Source organism: Vanellus vanellus (assembly GCF_965231255.1).
Source record: "Vanellus vanellus genome assembly, chromosome: Z".
NCBI lineage: Eukaryota > Metazoa > Chordata > Aves > Charadriiformes > Charadriidae > Vanellus > Vanellus vanellus.
In genome coordinates, this window is record NC_138908.1 from 87,172,309 (window position 1) to 87,190,077 (window position 17,769).

The 17,769-nt window shown below is 44.9% G+C and overlaps 1 protein-coding gene across 1 annotated transcript in view; it reads left to right on the forward strand.

Annotated features, from left to right (window-relative positions):
• Positions 1–17,769, forward strand: part of DCC (DCC netrin 1 receptor) — a gene marked incomplete at both ends in the record, with an annotated part of 609,880 nt that overhangs the window by 208,370 nt on the left and 383,741 nt on the right. The window lies entirely within an intron of this gene.

Here is a 17,769-nt window from a genome sequence, read left to right on the forward strand (position 1 = left end):
ATGCTGAAGGGATATGAATAAAACTGCGTATTTCAGAACGCAGTGTTTGTAAAACATGGATTGCCCCCATCCCAAATCATAAGAGAACTGAAAACTCGATGTCTCCTCGCCCCCTGGGATCTGGCTTGATTGCGGCGATGGCACTGGGGAAGGTTTAAAACTGCAGCTGTTCAAGTGGTAAAAACACGCTTCTGAACTGTATTGAACATATGCATCTGCATATTTATATCCCGCTGAAGCTAAATCATAAAACAAACACAAGGGTAAACATTTCTGTGGTGTAAATGCGATGTGATATGATCAACAACTACTCCTCGGAACGATTTTTTCCTTGAATTTTCTGAGTGTTTTCTTAATAACCATAAGCATTTCTAACGGCATTTTCTGATGCGGCAGATCGTTGTGTTCCTTTTGAAGTTTAACTTCAAACTCATGCATTCGAATATTACCTAACTGCGGATTTCACTGTCGCTGGGTATATTTTCCTCCTGTGCGGCGAATGCAATTGCATCACAATAACGGCTGCGACGCTGTGCAGTTTGCTTGGAAAATACGTGCATTTATCATTTGTAGGAGCTGAGGAAGGGAAGGAAAAAAAAAAACACCAACCCAAACCCAGCATCTAGACGCATTTGCTTCTGACATCCTATTAAAATGGAACAGAATGTTCCTTGTTTCACTGTAAAGTGGCCTGAGCTATGCTGTGGTTTCAAGCAGCCGCTTCATCGCCTGTGTCCCGCTCGGCAGATGGTAGGTGTGAAGAATGGGCGATGGTTGAGATGCTCTTGTGTCGTGGCATTCGAGGGTCCTCCAGCGCCAGGCTGGAGCGGGAACAGATGGGAACGGGGATCAAACACTGTGTCTGGTGCAGCTCCTCCAAGGTTGATGTCCATATGGCCTTCCTGCAATCCCCTGTCCCAAAAAAAAACCCAGATGCCCGAGAGGGTTTTTTAGTAGCTCCTGGAGGTCTGGAGCCTGCTGGATACCGACAGGTCTATCAGTATGCAGGTGGACATGTCAAAATAAAGCGTTTTGTTCTTCAGTATCCGACTTGTAGCTGCCTATCCTACTCCTCCTGGTTGCTTGATTTTTTTTTTTTTTTTTTTTTTTAAAAAAAAAAAAGTGTAAAAACCTGCAGGATAAATCAATACTTTCACTAGCTTGTATTTTTATTATAGCGTTTTGTATGACAGCGGAAATGGGTATAATACAATACAGAAAAGACTAGGAGGAAAACCAGATGTTGCATCCAAATTGAATAAGATACGGGTAACTTTTTAATGCAACAAGAGTTCACAAAGAAAAAGGCGTTGAAGCAAAATTTTTGCCTAAAAGTCAGGTGAGGATTTTAAACCGCTAGAAGGACTAAAACCCGTACTGGGAGGAAGAAATGCAAAGGCCGAATGGATTATAGTCTCATCTGATTCACTGGGATGTGCGCTCACACCTCCGCACCAGAGTGAGTTATTAAAAAGGGGTGGGGAAAAATAAATCAGTTTTACACGATGATTGTTTCAAACTCACCAGTCATCTTTGTAGTCCTCCACTGTTCTCTCTCCAGTAGTTCCTTGTCTTTCTTGAACTGGGGAGCCCAGAACTGGACACAATGCTCCAGATGTGGCCTCACCACGGTAGACCAGAGCAGGAGGATGACCTCCTTCCACCTGCTGGCCACACTCTTCTTGATGTCCTCAGGATGATGCCATTGGCCTTCTTGGCCACCAGGACACATTGCTGCCTCATGAGCATCCTGTTGGCCCCCAGGACTCCCAGGTCCCTTCGCACAGAGCCGCTCTCCAGGAGGTCACCCCTTAACCTGTACCGGTGCAACGGGGTTATTCCTCCCTAGGTGCAGTACCCTCCGCTTTCCTCGTCATACTTTTTATTTGCCCCCCCTGTATTTAACGGAGAAATGGCAATTACCTCCCGTGGCGGAGGAGCCCTGTGCAGACAGGTTTCGGTGGAGCGTGCGGGGAAGGCGCGAGGAGGAGCCGCTTCGGAGCCATATGTGCTGTAACTGCTCCATTACGCTGCCTGTCAGTCGCGGGGGCTTGATGGATACTTATTAATGTAAATGGCTTTCCCTTCTTCCGAGCTTTGTTCGTAGAGAAACCAAAGCACCTCTCTTCCATCTTTTTTTTTTTTTTTTTTCCTAATTAATTGACATAATTGGTAGAAATGGGCCATTTGGGAGTGCAAACCCCTTTAGTACTTAAGAGAAATTACCAAATACTGTTGATCTACACAAGTGCCAGTAATTTAAATTAAAAGGTTTGGTCCTAACCTTTATTCTTGCCGCAGCAAGTGATTTTATTTATGTGTTCTTTTTGTTATAATATCATCAAGTTTTTGTATTTCATGTCTCCCGCTTTTCTTTTTATATAGGAAGCCAGGGATTGTCGGTATTTGACTCTTATATGTAAATAAAAGCACATAAAGAATATGGGGAACTCATATGGAAACAATATGGAAAGATATGAGTCCCCTCAATTCCTCCTGTTGTGGAACTTTAAAAAAAAAAAAAAATTACAACATTTAAATTTCTTAATTAAAGATGCAGATTTTAAAGTGATGACGTTCTTCAGGCTCGTGGGGTGTTTGATATTTGCTCTTCCTTTTTCCTTAATCCTGGAAAAAAAAAAACAACCCACCCCAAACCAGAGGAACCTGACTGAGCTTTGGTTGTGTGACTGATTTCTTCTCCTCCCCCTGCTTGGGGGTGGTTCTTTAGACGTATTTTTTGATGTCAGAAAAGAAAAGGAATACCAATGGGCTAATAATTTAGTGAAGTAAATGATGACAGTGTCCGACGGCATGGTAGTGCCGGGATTTCAAAACCAGACAAGTCTAAACCTCTTTTGCTATTCCGCTTTTAATTTGCGAATCAGGTTGAAGACTTTCTCTGATTAATTGTGCCGCCCCGATGAAGGAAGCGCCGTGGAGTAAAAGACATCCCGATCTTCTGACCACCAGGAGCTAAATTGGGTTTACCTGGTGCCTTTTTAAATCTGATTTTTTTTTTGTTTTGTTCTGTTAAGTGTGAAATATTTCTCCACTTCTTAAAGATTATGAGGGTTATGTTGATTTTTTTTTTTAATGTATGTCAGGTGCTAATTAGCTTATTCAGCAATTTAATGAGCTTTAACAAACCTGCAGGGAGGTATTACCCCAGTATTCGCTCATCAAGTGGATTTTTGCTTTCCTGCTGGGGAAAGGAGACTCTCTAGTGGGAGGAAGATGTGTCCTCTTTCTAAAAGGAGGTTTTTAATGACCGAGTTGTGCCATTAAACACACAAAACCAATGCGCCGAACGGGATGTTGTGTTTGGTGTGCAGCTATAGCAAGCAGACTAGCGGGCTTTAATTTCGTTAATTACCGGGCTTAGTGTAAACCGAAGTAGCCAATTTAAGAAGTTGCGGGTTCGCGCTCTGCTCTTGGCAGCTATTTCTTAATTCGGCGTTGTCAGTTTGGCCGTTTCAGCCTAAAAAAGATGCCAACCCCAGTCGTAGCGGTGGGCTTGGGAGGTGGAGTCACCGCGATTCCCGGCCAACAAAACCGCCTTTCAAGCAGAGATTGTTTCGGAAAACTTTGGAAACTTTTGCAACCGGAGAAAAGAAGTGTTTGGGGGGGGGGGTGTTATTGGTATTCAGGGCAGCCAGGGTAAGGCTTGTGGCTTTGGCTCAGCTGCAGAATCCCGCAGCCCCCTTTCTGTAGGAGGTTCCCGGGAATAAGGTCGGTATTGTGCGCTCGGGCAGTGCCGGCTACAATGGGGCGACTGTTCGCTGCCTGCCGGGGGGGGGGAAGGGGGCTCGAGGTACCGCTGCAGCCACGGCGTACGCCGATTTTTTTTGGAATTTGCATTTAAAAGAAGCTGGTACCGATGGCAGAGGTTATGAAACGGCGTCTGGGGCTCCCCCCTCAACTCTCTCTCGAAGCTTTTAATTGCGTTTTTCACAACTTCGCTGACAAACATTTTCCTCCTTGTGTTACTTGCCTCTTGCGTAGCTCGGGGCTTGGAGGGTTTTTTTTCCTTTTTCTTTTTCATTTTTTTTTTTTTTTTTTAAATTGTGTGAATTGAACCTTTGCCCAGCTCAAATCAGGTGGAGAGCTGGAAGGCACCGAAGAGAAATGTTAAATAAAACCCGTCTTGTCCCGGCTGGTACTGGGAGTTAGCTGTAGGATGTGCCAACGTGGCTTTCTGTAGCTCGGCCGGGATTTGTCTGAGCAAGCAAACTGGGTGCAGAAACCAATTACACAGCCTTAATGGGCAGAGAGACGTGTCGAAATTGTTGTATAAAGTAAGAGAAGCGGTTCGGGGTTGGGTGAGGGGAGGCAAAGAGTGCCTGTTGTCCGTAAAGCACTTGGCACGCTCGGATGTTACCCGCTTTAAAGACCTTTTATAGCTTATTAAACCGTGGTGCAGTTTATAACGTCATTGAAGCAAGTGAAGAACCTTCCTAATATTTAGTAGAGTTGGAGGAAATCTTCTCGCATGGGGTCAGAGTGATGCTTTTTGACCAAGTCAACTTCTTCATGTAAAGGGAAGAGCGATCAGAGGCAGAAATGGAGATCTGGGGGGGAAAAAAACCCCATTGTTTTTAAACTTTGACATCATTTAGGACTGCCTTGCTTTATTTTGGACAAGTTTAGCGATTCCTGGTTTTCTCTGGAGGACATGTCAGGATAGATGGTGCATGGGCTTCACCTCCGGGGTCTACGCACTCAGGCTGGAGCCTTGGACAAAGCGTGTTTGCAGGAACAAAGTCTGGGAGGCTTTGTGTCGATATGGTCTTGTGTCTCTGGGGTGGTTTGGTTTTGTGTTTTTTGATTTACAAGCCTTGATTTTATTTTATTTTTTTAATCTCTTTTGAACCTGCTCTTTTATTTTAAAACCAACAACAAAAGAAAAAAAAAATCAATCCCCCCCTACCACCACCACAACCTTGACTTTTGATTTTTCCAGAACCTGAAATAGAGAAATAGGTCAGACATATGACAACAACATAAGTCTGAATCCGTAGCTTCGGGATGTAAATACTTTTGGTATACTGCCTCTTTTTTTTTTTTTTTTTCGTCCTCGAAAGGCATTTAGTTGCAGGGGTGGGTAAGAGCAGGCAGAGCCTTGGCAAAAGGCCCCACAGCCACTGCCCCATCTGCATAGTATTATCCACATGAGTGGGTTTTCTTCATCGAAATCAACAGGACCTTATGGCAATATTCAAATCTGAAATTATTTCAAATGGGATTCCCATGTAGTTACAAGTCCGTATTTGCAATCTTAGTGATTTCAATTTGGAAACTTGTTCAAGTGAATAATATAATGTCGGACTGCTCCTTCTGTTTTGCCTCGGAGCTGGAAAACTTCTAGAAATAACTTTATTACGAGGAAACTTCTCAGACTGGGAACAGGACATTGCGGTGTTTTGGGTTTATTTGCTCCAGGTTTAAAATTGAGTGGAAGTTCCTAATATTGCAGAATGTTAATAAGAGCGACTGAATTCTGTGCTCTGACGTAGTTTTTCCCACTCTCAAAAGATATATTTAACAACTGAGGTTTTTTTTTGCATTGTAATTCTGTTATGGTTATGTGGTTGAAGGACTTCTTTTCCTATGGGTGCTGTGCTGTTCCTCTTACCCGAGCGTTCTTAAAGCACGTGCTCAGAATTGGAAGTCAACTTGTACAACACCCTGGAGAACTTCATGTCCATAGGTCTGGAAGAGTGATGGAGACGTCTCTGCTTAGGCATTAGAGAAGCAGGTTAGTGAGACAAGAAGACTATCTCTATGGTTAAACCAAACAACCCCAGGTCCCTCAGTCATTCCTCATAAGATTTGTCCTCCAGACCCCTCACCAGCTTTGTAGCCCTTCTCTGGACACACTCCAGCACCTCAATGTCCTTCTTGTCATTAGGGGCCCAAAACCGAACGCAGGACTTGAGATGGGGCTTCACCAGTGCCCAGTACAGGGGGATGATTGCTGCCCCATTCCTGCTGGCCACACTATTCCTGATACAGGCCAGGATGCCGTTGACCTTCTTGGCCACCTGGGCGCACTGCTGGCTCATATTGAGCCTGCTGTTGACCAACACCCCCAGGTCCTTCTCCAGCAGGCAGCTTTTGAGCCACTCTGCCCCAAGCCTGTAGCGCTGCGTGGGGTGGTTGTGACCCAAGTGCAGGACCCGGCACTTGGCCTTTTTGAACCTCATTCCATTGGCCTCAGCCCATCGGTCCAGCCTGTCCAGATCCCTCTGCAGAGCCGTCCTACCCTCAAGCAGTTCAGTGCGGTTCATTGGAGCGTTTGGGCTCCAATCAAGCTTCTTTGTGCAAGTAGCCGTGGAAGCTGGGTGCAAGAAGTCCTGCTTCTTGCATGGCCAAGTGACCACTGATCCCAGCAGGAGAGGGACAAGAAGGCTTCTTGTGTGCTCGTTCCTACACTAAGTGTGGTGGAAGATGCTGGGGTGGATGCGTGGTGGTGCCTTGACTTTGCTTTTTAACTACTTCTGGGCTTCTTCAGCGCTTACTCAGCACTTTGGTGGTAGGGGGACCTAAGAGAGTACAGTCTGATTCCTTTGTTGGCTGTCGTTAGATAAGAGACAGAAAAACGATGCAGGTCTTGTGGGATTTGAGGAGAGCCTTCTTCAGCTGTTGCAAAAGCTTGGAGGGAGCATCTTCACCTTTGCAAAGAGCAATGGGAAGAGGAAAAGAGATGAATAAAGCACAGTGGAAAAACTTTTGGTTGGAGAAAGCCTGAGACTCTTTGTCCTTTGGAGGGCAAGTAGCTCAGAGCAGAATAAAGAGGAGAAAGTGTCCTTTGAGTCAAGTTCTAAGTGTTCATCAGGAGACACGTGCTCCATGGAGGAGAGGGAGCAGTAAAACTTACCTGGGGGTTTCCTTCATGTTCTTTGCTACTACTGAAATACAGCCTATGTTGAGGGAGCGAATAGGAACAAAACACTTGATAAAGGCTATATCCTTTCTTACAATTTGATGAGGAACTTTGCAAGTGCGTTAAAATAAATGTCGTAGCTCGTCCAGTACAGGCGAATCTGCTCTTTGAGCATGTCCGAAGTGAGAACGCTGAAGGGCTCGTTCAAGGTGTTTCAATTCCTGGGCAGAAATGGTTTATTTTTTCCCTATAGAAGCTTATTTTCTTCCAAACTTCGCTACTACCGAGGAGAGGTGGCTGCTCGATCGCAGAATAATCCGTTGGGGATTCCTTCTCCCCTTCCCAGTCCCAAGGGAGAACGACTTCTCGGGCTTTGCTGGGAGCCCGTGTTGCACGGCCACCAAAGCCGAGGCAGATGACTTCTCCTGTTTTCTGTGCTGTGATCAAAATTTGCTGAGCTAATTTTTTTTTTTTTTTTTCCTTCCTCCTTGTTAGGAAATGCTCAGTTAATTGGTATTTGGTAGCTGGCAGAGAAGGAGGCTGGAGCTTTGAAGACATTTCTGCCCGAAGGACGGGGTGGGATGAGAAATGCCACTTACTGTGTGCGGGTTGCGGAAAACCAATTTCCGACTAAAAACTGTACATCCTGCAAGTAAACTCTTATCGACAGCTCCGGATGGTATTTGGACGATGTCACTTCTAGGCTTTATATCTTTGAAACACCAGTGGTATTTAATACTTTTTTTGTTGGATCTTTACGAATGACTTATGAATATGGATCTGCCACAAAAGCCGCTCCTCTTATTTTTGTGGTTTTGAGGAAAAGCTCTCAGTCATGTCGTGTTGTAGACTTCAAAATACCGGTCCAGATGCTTTGTGGATGGAAATTAGTTTAACATCACTGTCCAGGTCAAAATCTGACCCATCGTGTCACATTTTGATCTCCTCTAAAACACGTGGAACTCAAGTTTTAATTATGTTTATGCAGCAAAACAAAAATTGGGCCTCTGGTGCAAAACTGGGATAGAGGGATATGTTTAAATTATAACGTACTCGGTTGGAGACAAATCCGTTGTCCTGGGACTTGTGATACGTGGCAGACTCCTGAAGGAGTTCATTTTCTAACCAGTGATTATTTTTCTTATTTAATTTTTTTAAGGTCTGGATTCTTCCTGGGGTGTGGGGGGTCCTGCCTTTTTTGTCTTTTATATTTTTGTTTGTTTGTTGGACTCAAAATAGTTTAGGTTGGAAGGGACCTCAGGAGGTCATCTAGTGTGGCCCCTCAATTTTTCTGTTGCTGTAGTTGAGAGTCACAGATTTAAAAGGAAGTAAAACAGAGAAACTGTGATTTATTATGAAATGAAATGGAGTAGAGGGTTTTTTTTCTGCTGGAAAGGCTGATGGGAACAGTTTGATAGTCATTGGTTATCCCTCACAACAGCAGTCTCAATTGCTGTTGGATGTTTTATGACTCAGATTATGCTCAGATTAGACTCTTTTTTTAAAAAAATCTTAATTCTTTGGGGTTTTTTTCCGAAGCTGAAATGATGCATTCAGGGCACACAGTCCATCGGCTTTGCCGTGCGCTTTCATTGTGCAAAGAGGAAAGGGTTCTACATCTGCAGTGAAGTCCCCATTCGTTTCTTTAACGTTCACATACATTATTGTAGCACTGCAGTTTGTTTCCTTAATGAACAGAGTTCTGGTCTTCCCAGAAACCTTTTACTAAACAGAAGTGGGAGAATTTTAATTTTGAGGATGGAAGGAGAAACCGTCTTTCTCTGTTTCGTAAATGGGAATAGAGAGAATGTTATAATTAAGATACTGTGGGCACAGTAAGGGGAGGAGGATGCAACCGAGCTCGTATTGCCCTTACCATGGGTGCTGGTTTGCTTTATGCATGTGTCAGTCTTGGATATGGATGAGGAGATGCCGGCACGCTTGTGAGGGATTTCTGGTTGTGGGGTGGTCCTGGGTGGTCCTTCTGCACCACGGACCTGCCCTGCCCGGGGCACCCGACACCACCACAACCGATGCGTTGAAGGTGTTGGAGAAGATGCAGGTGAGACGATAATTTCAGGCTAGAAGCAATCTTCGTAAAATCGTCGGAGTTTGCTGCTGGAGGGTACGCAGGGGTGATTATTGGCAGCTGTATCGCCCGATATGTTGAAGGAGATAACCCACCCCCCTGGGTCGGATGTGCCAGGTCAGTCCCATTCATCCTTCTGTGCCAACGCAGCTCTGGTTGCTAACGAAACCAGGAGAAAACAATTTGTTTGCGTATCATTAACATAATTGATATTTATTACTGTCTTTGTAGTTTTCTGAGTGGCTTTTGGGTTTGGATGTGAGGTTTAAATCACACCCGCAACAGGCGCCGGGGATGTGTTTGTGTCTCTTCTGCTGTCCTGATAAGCCCGGCCAGTGGTTTTCACCTTCCTCGTGCCAGTTATTGAGATTGATTGAAGCTCTATGCCTGTCCTATCCAAAATGCTATGTAATTAATGTTTCATTATGCTAATGCATGCAAATTCCGTAGTATGCATTTGATGGGGAGGGGAGAGAACAAAAAGGATTAAAGAGTTCACTCTAAAGTACAAATTAATTTATTGCCTTACTAAATGGCCTGCAAGGAAGGAGGAATGCATTTAAGAAATGAACAAATATGAAAACAAAAAGCCCCCTGTCTAAATGTTTTGTCTTCCCGAGAAGTGGCTTTATTCTGAGCGCCGCCACGTGTGTTCGAGCAGCGCTGTTTGTGCTATAGGCTGTTCTGAGCTATAGCGCTCTTAAATTCAGCACACAGTTCTCATTCGTGGAGTCTGGGTGGGTTTTTTTCCCCCATCCCCTTCCCTCCTGCTTCTTCCTCTGCTCTTTTTTTTTTTTTTTTTTTTTATTCCCTAAATGCTTTACCATCTCAAAAAAATGAAACTGTGGAAATACTGCCTTTGTTTTTGCTCCTTCTGCCCATCTCTCCAGCTTAAAGCTCTTCCGAGGGATTTCGTTTTCCAGCAACCGATGTGTTCTTTTGATGTTTTAACTCAGGATCCTCTCTCTCTTCATTATCTTTTCATCCTCCTCTTTATTCTTCCTCTCACCTGACTTTTCTCCTGTAGATACGTTTCCGTGTCTTCTCCCTCTCCAGCTCTTGCCTTCCATTGCCCTTTCATCTGAGCCCGAACGTCTGTTCTGTTGGCTCATGTTTCTTCCTTGCAGGCTGACTTCTTCCACAATGACTGCTCAAAACCTGCATCTGGCCAGAGCTGTGGGCCCTCTTCTTGTTTATATTCCACTCAACTCTCCCCTTTTAGCCCTCTTCTGCTTGGCTTGGATTCCGTACGGGATTGATTTTCTTTTTTTTCTTTTCTTTTTTCTTTTTTTTTTTTTTTCTGCCTGCCTCTTGACTGTTCCTTCACCGTTGCCCTGGGGGGTTCTTCTTTCTCATGCTTGGTGTTCCATACTTGCTCTACCCTGATCCCCTGATCCCCTCCCCATGCATTTTTATCTAGCTGATTTAATCTAAGAATAACATAATCGAATAATTTAAATGATTTTTGTTTTGTTTTCTGCCTCTACAGTTCTATACCCCCAATTCACTTCTCTTTGCTTAATTTCATCCCATATCTGTCACCAGGCACCTCTTGGGTGTCCCTTCTACATTTTATTCTGGTTCTGGGCTGTGGAACGTGTCTATGGGATGCAGCAGCCCGCCACCCTGTCGGAAGGCGGCTGGAGCTTTGGAGATTCAGTGTAGGAATGTCTCTTTCCCGACTTCCTCAATGAGAAGGTTGCACTGTGGGTCTCGGACATGAGAGAGGGTGTTGGTAGACAGCTTTTGACGTGCTGTAGCTGTCAGGATGAAGTTGACTTTTCAGCCCTGTTCTGTAGGACCACGCTCGGCTGCCTCTTCAAACGTGCGGTTTCTCAAAACACACCGTTCCTGATAGGCAACCCTGAAATCTGGCGTGTCTTGGATGTGTATTTAAAAGTGTCGGAAAGGCAGAAAGCATCTGCTGGGGAGAAGGTTGAAACCAGCAACCCGCTGGTGGTGCGACGTACCTTGGGGAACCCAACTTAACTCCGCAGGAGTCTTCTGCCGAGAGCTGTTTGAAAACTTAATGGGATCGTTCAAAATAACATCCGAGTTGGTAATACCTTTTAGACACCTTAAAACATTGTTGTTTTCCAGGAATTTACATATTTGCCTATGCTTTTACATTTCTTCATCTTGAAAAGTATATTTAATAGATGGGAAATATGGAAGGTGCCAACAATGCTTCTGTCTGTAGATACAGTGCCATGTCTTTTTTTTTTTTTTTTTATCATCTCTGTGGAACTCTTACGTGCAAATTGGCAGGTACGGGTTTTCATGAGGAAAAGGGAGGAAACCCAGTAAATAATATGATTTTCTGATAATGTAATTAAAGCATTTGAAACAAAAGCCTGTAGGGGAAAAAAAAAAAAATGCACTGTCAAGTCTGCATTTAACTATTCAGCAGTTTTCTCTGCGTGCTCAAAATGAAAATCCAATTCCCCATCGCCTCCGCTGTAAGAAAACATCAGGCTCTGTTTGGGTTTCCCACAGACCGAGGGCTACAGCGGCTGCTCCCTGAAGCTCAGGAAAGCCCTGGACCAGAAGAGATGCTGTGTCCTGCTGTGTTGAGCAAATCTCAGTCCTCCTCCGACACTACCCATATTTTTTTAATGTGGCCAAATACCCTTGTGCCGCACATCCTCCGCGCTGTGCGGGAAGCAAAATGATTCTCGTTTTGTTCCAGGGATAACTGGATCTTCTGAATTTGTTCCCATGAATTTGTAACTTAAATGGATTTATCGGAGAGTGGAGCGATAAGATGAGGGCGAACGGTTTTAAATTGAAAGAGAGGAGATTGAGGTTAGGAAGAAATTCTTTACTCTGAGCCCCCGGCGCAGGTTGCCCAGAAGAGCTGTGGCTGCCCCATCCCTGGAGATGTTCAAGGCCAGGTTGGACGGGGCTTGGAGCAACCTGGGCTGGGGGGAGGTGTCCCTGCCCAGGGCGGGGGGGGTGGAACTAGATGATCTTTGAGGTCCCTTCCAACCCAGACCCTTCTGTGATTCCATAAGCTTGAAGAAACAGCGTATACTGCAGCACTTGTTGGTTGGGGAGTTGAGATTTTGTTCAACAAACATGTGGCTAAAATTAGGCAATGAGAATCACTCGTACTGTTTTAAGATAAACCTGCTTACCCCTGACATCGGATGGTCGGAGCTCAGAGGAACCTGAGCTCCGTCTCTTCCAGAGGCTGCCGTGGAATGAGTTGGACTGAGCGCATGGGCAAAGTAAGCAAATTGTGGTTGCACGTAGGTACTTGTTCGGATGGTTTTCTACAGCCCAGCCAATGCCTCGTCTCTTGCCCAAACCAGATCAACAGCAGGCAGCTGCCAGAAGACTCGGTCTCTTTTTCCTCCTTGCCCCTTGTCCTCCAAATAGATGTGCTCTTGCCCTTTGCCTTGTGTTTTATGGCTCAGTTACGAGGAATCTGATCTGACTGAGAAGAGTGATTTTCGTGAAGGTCGGTAGGTCAAGTTGGCTCTTGTGTTTGCCTGCTTGCTGGAGCCGAGGCGAGGGAAGCCCCCGGGAGCGTAGGGCTGGAGGAAGGGATGGAGTGCCCCTTTCACAGCACCGTGGTCAGAGATCACCTTGGGGCAGCCGTAGAGCTGTTCTCTGAATTAGTTGGCTCTTCCGAATACCTTTGCTGAGAAAGGAGTCAAACGGGTCCAGTCAATAAAGAGTGCTTTTAGAGACCTCGATAGTCAGAGGGGTAGCGGAGACGAGCGTCCGCATGTGCGCATGCTCTCATCGCTCTGGTCCCATCAGAGTTGGTTTAACATCCCCAGCCTTAGTGTGGGCACGGAGTGTGTAAGGTGGTGGGATGAACCCATCTGTTGCATACGGCTCCTTCGTTTGTTCTTTGGTAGCGTGGAGAACTACGCGTGGAACTCGGGTTGTTCGGTTTGAGAAGGGGTTCGTTTACTCTTTGCGTGACTGTGATTATACACCAGAGGGGCCCACGCAGTGATGGATCTGCTTAGTGGTCTCATTCGGCCCTGATAAAGCCCTTTTTCCACGTGTTGCTCATAAATCACCGCCAGCAGAAGTTTTTAACCGCTGTTCTGAGCGCTCTGGATAGAAGCAGTGGGGCGCTGTGGTGCGGGGACACTACCCTCAGTGATAAATCGTATAAAAATCTTATTTTGCTCAAACTAAAGCTTTTGAGTAAAAATCATCCAGTCAGTTGCTGTGTTCCTACTGATTCAGTGAATATGGAGGAGTTGTAATGGAATTGTTGTTACGAGCACTTTTGCCTCAGTACAGTGTGAAATCCTGTGATAGCACCATTTAAAAATTCAGTGATTTGGAACATCGTGATAAAGTCCTATATAAAATGTATATCTTAATTTTTCTATAAAACTTGAACGATGCTTCCATGTACCACACCCTTGTGTGTTGCCTTGTACGTTGCTCGGAGTGGGAATTTTTATTTCCGCCTCTGAACATCAAATGCAGGCAGAGTTTCAAAATTTCATAGAGCTGAAATGGAAATATTCAGCACCCCATAAGGCACATCATAAGTTATAATAAAAACATTTCAGCAAGACTTCTTTTAATATATATTAAGCTTCTTGTCAGTGTATTTTATGCAAACGGACGAAACTGTATCAAGTTTTGCTGGATATTCTGTGTTATCTAAGCATGTAAATAAATGCTTATTAGCCTGGCCATTAAGCTAATTCGTGCAGGCTCTGAGAAATCGTATACTCTGAGTGCCCATAAATACACTTCATTGTAATGGACTTAGTTCAGCTACGATGCTCCGCTACCGAATTTCAGTGAGACTTGGGGGGTATTTCTGTATTCACGGATTTCAAATGGTCTGTGTGCAAAAAGTCTTCTTTCTTAATGTTTATTTGAAAAAGAAGAAAGCTCCGGGGGTGGCCCGGTCAAACGCTTTTGCAACTGTGACATCTCTTCCCTGGCTATAATGGAAGCAACTGATGCAGAACACGAAGGGGAAGGAAAAAAGAAAAACCACAACCCCACTCTGGAAGATGACATTTCACAAAGCCGGAACAGCAAGTGGAGGATTCAAAGCAAGGGACTGATTAAGCAGCACGTCGGAGATCATCTTTTAAATGTTAATTTTGTCTGCGGCCTGGAGAATGATAACCTTGAAGTTACTCTGATGTTACCTGTCAGGGTGAGCAGCCCATTAGCGTTATTCCTGTATCACAAAGCGGGTCATCGCGTAGGGTAATGTCTTGGTTGCTAAAGCAGCGAGGGACCACGGATGGGGTCTTTTAGCTTCAAGTTTTCTTCTCCTTTATTTGGCTGAAGGACGGTTGGGCTATTGCCAAGGGCGCTCTCCTTGACCTCGGAGCTTCAGATCTCCGCGCGGCGCTACAGGCTTGTTTGACGACACGGATGTGCTCGGAATAGCTGAGACGGCAGCTTTGTGTAGGAGGTGTTTAATCTTTACAACGCTTCCGTTCAGGTTTGTAGTTAAGCGGTAGATCTCGTAAATCTGCGCCCGTAGCTGTTCTTCGGGGGGGGGGAGAGGAAACGCTAAGGTGCCCTGGCCCCATCGGTTTCAGCGGCCTCAGGTTTGTAAGACTCTTAATTTCCTTTAAGTCTGTTTTCTTCAAATGTGAGAGTGCTGAACCTCAAATGACAGCCGTGAGCAGGCACGGAAAAGGTGACTGTATCTACTGGGACAGATACAGCGGCTATAACAGCACTTCTCTCTCCCGTTCTGACTCGCAAAGCCTTTGAGAGGCAAAGAGTCTGGAAGCACATCCCAGGGGGGGCATGGTGTCCCGAGGCAGCGGCCAGGATGTCCTCGCTGGGGTGCAGGTGACAGAAGAAAGCGTTAACTGCTACGGGGGTAGGTCGGTTTTTGCAAACCGTACTGGGGAACATCAAACAGGCGCTCAACGTAAATGTGAACAAGGGCGTTCTCTACAACTTGGTGGCTGTTAGTCACCATAGCCTTTCTTTAGCTGTTCAATTTGGACCTGTTGGAGCGGGGCCAGAGGAGGCCACAAAGATGCTGGGAGGGCCGGAGCCCCTCTGCTGGGAGGACAGGCTGGGAGAGGTGGGGGGGGTCAGCCTGGAGAAGAGAAGGCTCCGGGGAGACCTCAGAGCCCCTTCCAGTGCCTAAAGGGGCTCCAGGAGAGCTGGGGAGGGACTCTTTCCAAGGGCATGGAGTGATAGGACGAGGGAGAATGGAAGAGGGGAGATTTAGATGAGATATTGGGAAGAAATTTTTCACTCTGAGGGTGGTGAGCCCCCGGCACAGGTTGCCCCGAGAAGCTGTGGCTGCCCCATCCCTGGAGGTGCTCAAGGCCAGGTTGGATGGGGCTGGGAGCAACCTGGGCTGGGGGGAGGTGTCCCTGCTCATAGCAGGGGGGTTGGAACGAGATGGTCTTTAGGGTCCCTTCCAACCCAAACCATCCTATGATAGCCACTATACGGGAGAAAAGGGATTCAGGGAAATGCTTTTGAAGTCAGAGGTAGGCCTCAAAGTAAACGTACCATTAAGAAGACTCGCTGGAGAAATTGCACTCGCTTGTGGTTTCTGCAGTGTCTTAAGAATTCTTTCATAGGATCAGTTTTGTTTTGGGGGGTGCGTATATGTGTCCACCCAAATATAGACTGTTCTTAGTGACTGTACAATACAGAGTTTGGTTTCTTAGTGTGAGTAAAGTTTAAAACTTGTCTTAATTCCGTATGTGGATATTTGAGTTTTTTCAGGTGATGGTCCGTAGTTTTACGCATATGGAGGTGTGTTGTGGTCTGTTCAAGTCTGGGATGTGTCTCTTCCTTAATTCAATAAAGGCTGTTTGTTTATCCTGGCTTATATCATGGGAAAAAAAAAATATTGAAGTAATTTCAAGTGCTGAAATAGATTTGTGGATTAGGTGTAGTGTATTGTTTATAACCTGGTCCAGAGGACTTGAGTTTGGCGTTTGCTGCTTGAAGTAGAAATTAGGGAGAGAACTTTGTGGAAGTCGAGGGCGCGACGAGGTGACACGTTTTTGGGAAAGCTCCCCGGGCTGCCCTGACTTTGGGTGTAAGGGTGCAGCTGGGCTTCCCAACCTGAGCTAGGACTTCAAATTCCCAAATAAATACTAATAGGATTCGCAACTACCCTTCCACCTTTCTCCTTCCGCACCCACGTACTACAAAACCACCGCCGTTGGATTCTTATCCTTCCAAGCGATCTCTTCTGGAAACACACGGTCATTTTCTTCCGTTTTTAAGACGTCAGCATTACTGCTATCTCCAGGAATAATATTTCGAAGATGATTTGAATTTTCCACGCGTTCGGAAAGCTTTCCAGGTTATTCAAGCTGTTTAGGTTCCTTGTAGTAAAGCAATTTAGGTTAAATATGCCTTTTGCGAAGGATGTGAATAGCTGAAATTGCTAGTGAGCCGCAAGGGTAATTGCATGAAAAGAAAGTTAATCTTTGTTTAACTTCTGTAACTTCTGCATTTGCTGCACTGGAAGCTGTCGTAACCCCGTTTCTCCTGCAGAAGTGGATTATTTACTTGTGATAATGGCCACATAAAATCATTAACATGCTGTCATAAACAGCTGTGTTAAACTGCGTCAGAAGTGTTGGTGACATAAATAAACTGTCCAACAAGAAGCTGCGATGTGCCAACAGAACGCAGATGCCTTTGGGAGAAGGGAAGGGAACACGTGTTTTTAAAATAACTACAGTTTCACGTGTTGGAAATGTATTTCTATACCTATATCCGTGTTTTATGGCAAAAGTGCGCTGTGCCAACGTGCGGCTTTTGGGCTTAATTCTGCTGTGCTTCCTCCGGTACCCGAAATCAGAGCGTTAAGATAAATGAAAAATAAATTGAGATTTGACTACTCTTTTTTTATATTATTAGACAATATGTGTTTGGTTTTTTTTTTCCTAAATTCTTACGGTACTATAGTTATTGTGCCTGAAATGCTCTGCAAGTTGAGGCTCCCAACCCTTGCTTTCTCCTCTGCTAAATTTTATTAAATTTTTTATTAATTTTATTATTTATTAATTATATTATTAATATTAATTATATTATTTATTAATTTTTTTCTAGGGAAGGAAAGTCTGGTACTTGGCTACTTCAGTTAGTGTACAGGTGGAACCAAGTACTTGACAATAAAATTAATTTCTATAAAGAAAACGCCAAGTGGCTGTTTATGCGTTGTTACTCATAGAAAGCTTTGGTTTGAGGCACAAAGTAGAGAAAATTAATCTTTTTCTTAGGATTTGAATCTTTTTATCGCGTAAGCTTTTGTTTTCATTTGCTCTAATGAGGTAAAAGGATTCATTTGATGATGATGAAGGAAAAAACAAAAAAGCTATTTTTTGCATTCATATGCAGCTGTTTCCAAACTCCATTCCCCATGCCCCGGAGCGCAGAAGGGCAGCGTTGTCTCTGGCACGGAGTTTGGAGGTTGGGGAGCTGCCTGTCTGTCTGGGAACCGGAGGTCTGTATTGAAATGTGGAAGCCCTCAGAGGTGCTGCCCTGGAGAGGGTGGGATAGGTAAGCTGGTGATGTGGCGGAAACTTTGATTTTTGTTATGTCACAGTGGAGACTGCTCCGATAGTTTCTCACTCGAGTACAGTCACTGAGACTTCAGAAGGCTTTGTTGTCTAAAAATACGTGTTGTACGTGCTTTGGCCACTTACAAATTGTTAGAAAATACTCGATGCAGTAGAGCAAAAGGACTGGTAATGTTGAGTTGTGCCCTTTGATGTAACTGCATCCACAGGTTGTCGAGCGTTTTAATGATTTTTCTACTCTTTAGCTATCGTAGCTCAGCTCTGAGAGCATCTCTCTC